General features: G+C 50.5%; 1 long non-coding RNA gene across 1 annotated transcript; it reads right to left on the reverse strand.

The window, feature by feature from the left end:
- Nucleotides 1-315: 315 nt before the first annotated feature.
- LOC135666173 (uncharacterized) lies at nt 316-1930 on the reverse strand. The gene is made up of 3 exons (XR_010509723.1): nt 1742-1930; nt 1230-1308; nt 316-1128 (listed from the first exon to the last, which is right to left on the reverse strand). It is a non-coding gene; the product is annotated as an uncharacterized LOC135666173 (long non-coding RNA).
- Between the last annotated feature and the right edge of the window lie 5994 nt (nt 1931-7924).

Genomic DNA, 7924 nt, shown 5'->3' on the forward strand with positions numbered 1-7924 from the left:
GATAGATTGGTATTAATGGTGCCTCGATCAACGTGTTGACCAGTTTGATCAGGTGCTGAGGCGTGATGGGACATGTGACGTCAGTCAATCTTGTTGCCATTATTTCCCTCATCAGGCCCCATGAAGCTTGCCTGGGTTCAGACGCCCCATGATGGAAGTGGCGCTGCTGACTTTAATGGGACCAGAGAAAAAGAATAGGGGCGTCTCTCTGTCCCAATGGAGTATTATATCTCCTTCCTTCTCACCTAATGAGCTGTCGGAGTCGATGGGCTTCACTTGCCTCGCCTGCCTTTCCAGGGTGTGTACTTATGATGGCGCACGAGGCTGTCAACCACTCACCACAGCAAACTGCAGGTTGGGGGAAGCCCTAAGGTAGTTGTCCCATCAATCGAACACTGATAAGGTAGCGCAGTACCAGAGCGAGCGTGTCGATAAGGCAAGCCCTACTCCCGTTGCTCTCGTCCGAAGTGAAGCGCTGCAGCAGCGATAAATTGGACCGAGGGCACCCGACTTGCGCCGCCAGCAGCCGCATCAGCGACCAGCAACGAAACCCGAACGCGGCGGCGCCTCTACTGCAGGCGATAGCCGCCGCAGACATCTGGATCGCGAAGTGAGAACTCGTCCGTCCGATTCGAGATCGAGGGGGATGAAAACGAAAAAAGGAAATATATTGTCGCGTTCGCTATCGACAACCTTTCTTCTTCCTGTTGCTTAGGCCGCGAAGAGAAGGGTTTTATTTGGCTTCTTGGCCCCCTTGGGCGGTTGGGCGGTTGCTATGATGACGAAGACCGTTCCCATGGATGCTAACGAACTTTCTCCACCCGTTCCCGTAGCAGATTTTTATTGATTTACCAAAGTAATCAATTTTCTTTTCTTCGCTGAAGCCTTTTAAGTTTCTCATTTGCTTTCATTTTGTCAGGTACATGTAGATCATAGTATGTAGGGTTAGAATTGGTAAATCAATCATTTGTCCTTGGGGATCTCCTCAGCCGTTTCTACACGCGAGGGACTGAACGTGAGAGCCGCAATCTGACAAGCAGCAGCACATATAGAAACAACCGTAGCGATGCAGAACTTTATGGCATCATATTTTGCTGCATCTAGCTGTGCCCTTAATGCAAGGATTTCCTGGAAAATTTACAAAGATAAACCAAATTTAGACATACTAAACCAAAAACTACGGACAGAATTATCAGTAATTTTTTTTCTCCTTGATCTAGGAAACTTACCCTCTCGATTTTGGTAATAAGTTCTGTGGTTTCTGCACTTTGTTTGGCTAACTTGTCACGTAACTTGTGACGTATGCGCCTAAACAATTAGAAAAAAGAAGTTAAAATTAAAGCTACTACATTCATCCGGTACAACACATTAAAAATGAAAAGCTACTTGCAATAAGCACATACATAATCATTGATCGATGCTACTGATGGTAGTCCTATTTGTTTGCTCCAGGCATAACAAAGGTGATAAAAAATGAACAAAGTCAAATGAAACATTGGATCAACATTAGCACAGTGATCTAGCAACACTCAGACCAGAACGTCTTGATGATAAATCAGAATTCAAATCAACATGAACTCTTGTTTTTTGTTACCTACAACATGAACTCTTCATCTGAACTAGCATGGTTAACCTAGTTGTTAAATTAAAAAGGTGTATTTTCTGTAACAAATATGGACAATAATTCAGCCTGAGATATCACCACATATTCCATTATCAAATAGACATTAACATCCCTTACCGTCTCTTGAGGATTAGATCCAAGCGCTGCCCAGCAATAACCTTGTCGATTTCATATCTGTTTAAGACAGTGAGTTTAAATTAAAGAAAGAAGTATTAATCTGGATATAATTGGCTTACTAATCTGTTATATACTTCAATGCAAACCAGACCTAAGTTCACTACGCATTTTCTCGATATCAACTCGAAGATTTTCTTCAGTCTCTCGTTGCAGCATTGGATAGTGTTGATCCTGCAATCATATGACATAAGTTTAAAAAAAAAAGAGTATATAGAGTAGAATCTGAACAGAGTGCCTAATGAACTGTAAATCGACAAACTTGTTACCCTCATGTAGTATTATAATAGATAAATCAGCTATCAGTTGATACATCACAAGACTGACTAACATGTTCACAATCCAATTGAGATGTACCTTTACTGAATGATATTAATTCCATGCTTTGATGTCCAAGCTTGTTGAAACTGCTAATTTCAAATATGGCATGATAAAGTTCAACATGTTCACAAGTACTTTAGGGTGTCTTCATCAAAAATTTCTGAAACGTTCCTTTGGGAAGAATATTTATGGAAATGATTGCAAATGCTTGCGATATGTCTAATCATAAAAGGTCTGTTAACTTCGAAGTGATTATCTGATCAAATAAGTGTTTAGTAAAACAACTTCTTAACAAATATCGGTAGTAGCAAAGCTACTGACATTGGTGGAAATGGCAGTGGAAAAAATACACACTAATTGTTCAATTTTTTCAAGCTAGAAAAGTATCAGTTCTGGAAGTCTGCCATAAATTTTCATGCATTATGCGTCACTTCATAAAATTGCAGCATAACAAAAACATAGCTAGAAACACTTGTGCATGCAATATTAGCTATACTAACAAAAAAGATGCTTGTTGATGCTACCACACAGACTTGTGATCAAATCTATCCAAACTAAATCAATAACTTAAACATAGATTGAAGTTTCTAGACTCATTTTAAACTATTCTCACAGTGGATGTACCGAAAACTCATGCTCAGTTTGTCAATTCACAATAGAAATAACTAATATATAGTGAGCATTCAATTACTTAAACTGATATGAAAAAGGTCTCAAGAAACATAAAAAGAGATCAAACCCTCTGTATCTCGGGCTTGGACCCAAGGGAGTGGGCGATCTCGATCAAAACCTTCGTTATGGCCTCCGCTTGCTTCGACGGGACCCCTTCCTTCTCCAACTTCTTGACCTACACAAGCAAAAACACAAACACCTGTAGCGCAACCAAGACCCCCTCCCATCAGTCGAACACCGATAAGGTAGCGCAGTACCAGAGCGAGCGTGTCGATAAGGCAAGCCCTACTCCCGTTGCTCTCGTCCGAAGTGAAGCGCTGCAGCAGCAATAAATTGGACCGAGGGTACCCGACTTGCGCCGCCGGCAGCCGCATCAGCGACCAGCAACGAAACCCGAACGTGGCGGCGCCTCTACTGCAGGCGATAGCCGCCGCAGACATCTGGATCGCGAAGTGAGAACTCGTCCGTCCGATTCGAGATCGAGGGGGATGAAAACGAAAAAAGGAAATATATTGTCGCGTTCGCTATCGACAACCTTTCTTCTTCCTGTTGCTTAGGCCGCGAAGAGAAGGGTTTTATTTGGCTTCTTGGCCCCCTTGGGCGATTGGGCGGTTGCTATGATGACGAAGACCGTTCCCATGGATGCTAACGAACTTCTTGATTTACCAAAGTAATCAATTTTCTTTTCTTCGCTGAAGCCTTTTAAGTTTCTCATTTGCTTTCATTTTGTCAGGTACATGTAGATCATAGTATGTAGGGTTAGAATTGGACCTATTTGAATCAGATTATTTAATCCTCATCATTCCTAAGGAGTTTGGTGTCCACTAAACCTAGTGTCTTCTCTGGAATCAAGTTTGGAGATTCTATGCAATTGAGTGTGTTTTGATTATATTGTAAATGTCATTATTTGAGGAGTATGCATAAAAGAGAATAAACATGTAAATAGGAAAGCAAGCTCAAATAGGATGAGAGAAATCAGAAGCTTCCATACGTGATGAAACAAAAGAACAAAGCATATTATGTTTATTAGCACAATAACAGATGTTTCAACTCAAACACATGGAATTAATTTTCAGTCCTTAATAGTCAAAGATGGTTTGAGCACTTTTGCTTATATTGGTTACCAGTTGTTACGGTGTGTAACTTTTTAAGTCGTGGCCTCAGGGCCGACGCGGCTCGGTTCTGGGGCTCGGAATGTCGAGGATCTCGGGCGCAGCTCTGGGGCGTCCATTGGAAATTCTTCGGGTCTCTTATTGCACGGAAGAAGGCGAGGCAGCGATCACCCGACCGGGACAAGAATCGGGATAGGGCGGCCAGCCGTCCGTTTAGTCGCTGTAGGTCTTTGATCGTCCAAGGGGCCTGCATGTCGAGGATCGCCTGGACCTTTTCCGGGTTGACGTCGATCCCTCTTTCATGTACAATGAATCCGAGGAACTTTCCTGTACTAACGCCGAAGGCGCACTTTGCGGGGTTGAGCCGAAGGCCGCAGTTTCGGAGTGTGGCGAATGTTTCTGATAGGTCCGTTAGGTGATCTCGCGAGACCCGGCTTTTTACAATCATGTCGTCCACATAGACTTCTAGGTTTCGCCCTATTTGTTGGGCGAATATCTTGTTGATGGTCCTCTGATAAGTTGCGCCCGCGTTCTTTAGCCCGAACGGCATCACTTTGTAAAAGTATGCCCTGAGGTTGGTGATGAAGGCTGTGTGTCTCTGATCCTCAGGCGCCATTCGGATCTGATTATATCCGGAGAAGGCGTCCATGAATGAGAGTCGGGCGTGCCCTGCGGTTGCATCCACGAGCTGATCAATCCTTGGAAGGGGGTAGCAGTCTTTTGGGCATGCCTGATTAAGACTGGTGTAGTCAACACACATTCGCCAGCTCCCATTATGCTTTTTTACCAGAACTACATTGGATAGCCACTGTGGGTACTTGACCTCTTCTATAAAGCCGGCCGCTAGGAGCCGTTCTACCTCTTCACGGATGGCTTGTTGCCTGTCCGGGGCCTGGGGTCGCGGCCTTTGTTTCACCGGGCGGGCATCAGGCGATATGTTGAGGTGATGTTGGGCTGCCTTTGGGTCCACGCCTGCTGCGTCGGATGGCGACCAAGCAAAGACGTCGGCGTTCTCTTGCAAGAGGCCGACGAGTTGTTCCCGCTCGTCCAGGGGTAGGTCAGTCCCGACCTTAATGGTTCGGTCCGGGCGTCCCTTTTTCAGTGACACGTCGTAGGTTGGGGCCGACGGCTCGGGATGTGGATTTGGCCGTTTCAATTCTCTGGGATCGTCCAGGGGTGCTTCGGTTTTTGGCCTATTGTGTAGGGAGACCGCCGTCAGGTAGCATCGCCTGGATTCCCGAGGGCTTCCCCAGACCTCTCCAGTTCCCGCGTGAGTCGGGAATTTCACTGTCTGATGGTAAGTGGAGACCAGGGCCCTGCTTTTGTTGAGGGAAGGTCGGCCGAGGATGGCATTGTACGCTGTAGGAAGATCTACTATCAGAAAGGTCGACATCACCGTTTTAGTCTTGGGCGGTGTCCCCAGCGTCAGAGGTAGTGTGACAGATCCCAATGGCGAAACCGAGTTGCCGGTGAACCCGGTGAGGTCCGAGCGGACTGGTTTCAGGGCTTGCTTCGTAAGTCCCAGCTTCTGGAAGGCGTCGTGGAATAGTATATCCGCCGAGCTTCCTGTGTCAATCATAATTCTTCTTACCTGGGCATTGGCGATTCTGGCGGTTATTACTAGCGCGTCATCGTGCTCCAGTCGTTCGACGTCTTCGGGGGGAAATGCGACCCGGGGGTCAGGGGTTCCATGGGGACCCTCGTCCCTGGCCGAGCGGGCGTAGGCCTTCCTTCCAGACATGCTATCCCCTCCGGATGCTGGGCCGCCAGTGATGACGTTGATTAGGCGCTCGGTCGGACCGTCTGGGCAAGGCGGGGGGATGTTGCCTTTCTGAACGTGGGGGTCGAGGCGCCCCTCCCGGCGGAGTTTGTAGATTTGCCGCGAGAGCTCGCGGCATTCTTCAGTGTCATGTCCGTTTTGGCGGTGGAAGCGGCAGTACTTGGACCGATCGGCCAGCTCTCGCGGGTTGTTCATCGGGTAAGGGGTTTTGAGCATTCCCCTTTCCCTGATCTGGAGAAAAATTTCCGTCCGGGATGCACCCGTTGGGAGCGGGAGGGGTCTCAGCAGGGGAGGATCGGGTTGGTGGAGCTTGCGTCTGGGAGGGAGCTGTCCCTGAGCCGGTTCTGGTCTTTCCCTCTTGTGTTCCTGCCGTTTCCCCCCCGTCCAGGCTTCGACTTCCACGAACTGGTTCGCGCGCTGGAGCATCTCGGGGACCGAGGTAGGAGGTCGCTCCACGAGAGACCAGAAGAGTCGGGAGGGACGCAGGCCTGTTACGAACGCCTGCATTAACAGTGAAGGGTGAGCGTCCGGGAGTTCCCGGATCCTTGTAGCAAAGCGATTTACGTAAAGGGAGAGGGGCTCATCCTCCTTCTGGGTAAGCCCGAGGAGGAACGCCATGGAGGGCTTCGGGCGAGCGCTAGCTATGAAGTGGAGCTCGAAGTCCTTGGCGAGCTGGTCGAATGAGGCGATCGTCGCAGTCTTCAAGCCTCCGTACCACGCGAGGGCCGGCCCTCTCAACGTGGTGGGGAATGCCCTGCTCATCAAGGCGTCGGAGGTCCCGTACAACGACATCTGCGCGCGGAAGGCCGCCGTGTGGTCGGCCGGGTCGGCGGAGCCGTCATAAGCGTCCAGGGGGGGGAGTCGGAAGCCTGGGGGAATGGCGTGTTCCAGTATCTTCGGCACGAACGGCGACCCCTGATGCGGGCCTTCCGTGGGCTCCCCTGGTGGCCCGGCACGGATTTCCCTTTGCACATTGTCAAGCCGCTGGTTGACGAGGCGCAACTGAGCGCGGAGGGATACTGCAGAGTTCGAGGATAGTGCCTCTGGTTCCGAATGGCCTTCCGGGCAGATCGCCGCCTGCTCTCGGGGCTGAGATAGCGGCACCCGAGGCGAAGCGGGGGGCTCTCGAGGGGGGGTGGGAGCTTGACTAGGGACCCCCTGTTGGTACAACAGTTGGGGGCCCGGGGGCCGAGATGGACGGGAGACAAGGGGGACAATAGTTTGCACCATGTCAGTGAGTAGCTGGACCTAGTGAGTGAGGCCGTGGAAGGCTTCGGCTGATACGGGCGGCGGACCGCCGGTGGTTCCGTCGGGGGGCGATAGGCCCGGATCGTTGAAGATCCGCCGGTAGCGCTCTGAAGCCGTAGCGGGACGCTCTTCCCGAGATCCTTGGAGAGGGGGGAGTTCCCCCGTACCCTCGGTCGGGAATGGTTCCCCGATGGCGAGTCTGGCACGATCATCCTGATGATCGCTCGACATGCTGGGCCCTCCTTCTAGCGCCAAAATGTTACGGTGTGTAACTTTTTAAGCCGTGGCCTCGGGGCCGACGCGGCTCGGTTCTGGGGCTCGGAATGTCGAGGATCTCGGGCGCAGCTCCCTCGGGGTCTCCCGATCGGGATCGGTCGTTCGGGGCGGTAGATCGGGTCGGCAGCTCCGCAGCAGCGCCGGGAAGAGGCCACCTCGTCTTCGTTCCTGCACACAGGTCGGGTCGGAAGCTCGGCCCGACCCCTCCGACGATCAAGTTAGAGAAAGATGTGGAGGGGGTTTTGGAGGACGAAATGCCTCCATGCAAGTGTGGTTTGTGAGTGTGTCCTCCCCCTGGCTTAGGACTCAGGGGTATTTATAGGTGGGCCTGGGTGAATACCTCACGTTGCGACTGACACGCCCATTGGGGCTGCGTGGGAGGCCGAGCTGCAGCAGGGTATGGTGCGTCTCGGTGGGCGTGTTCCGTACCCTTGATCGAGCCCAAAAGGCGCAGAGCCGGGCTCGTTGGCCGAGGGGTGGTGGCGTTGTTTGTGACGGACGGGGGCCAGTCCGGGCGTTAATGCGCCTGGGTCGGCGTCCCAGGGCTTCGTTGATCGGGGCGTGAGGCATTGGTACAGGGTGGCTGACGTCATTCACATCCTGTCGCCATTATTGCCCTCATCACCAGTGATATTTGTTTTGCTTTGGGCAATTGCTTCTTCTACAGCTGGCTTTTTTACTTGCGCATTATATTATCCAGATTTGTGAAGGTAATGT

Source organism: Musa acuminata, unplaced genomic scaffold (assembly GCF_036884655.1).
Source record: "Musa acuminata AAA Group cultivar baxijiao unplaced genomic scaffold, Cavendish_Baxijiao_AAA HiC_scaffold_1077, whole genome shotgun sequence".
Taxonomy (NCBI): Eukaryota; Viridiplantae; Streptophyta; class Magnoliopsida; order Zingiberales; family Musaceae; genus Musa; species Musa acuminata.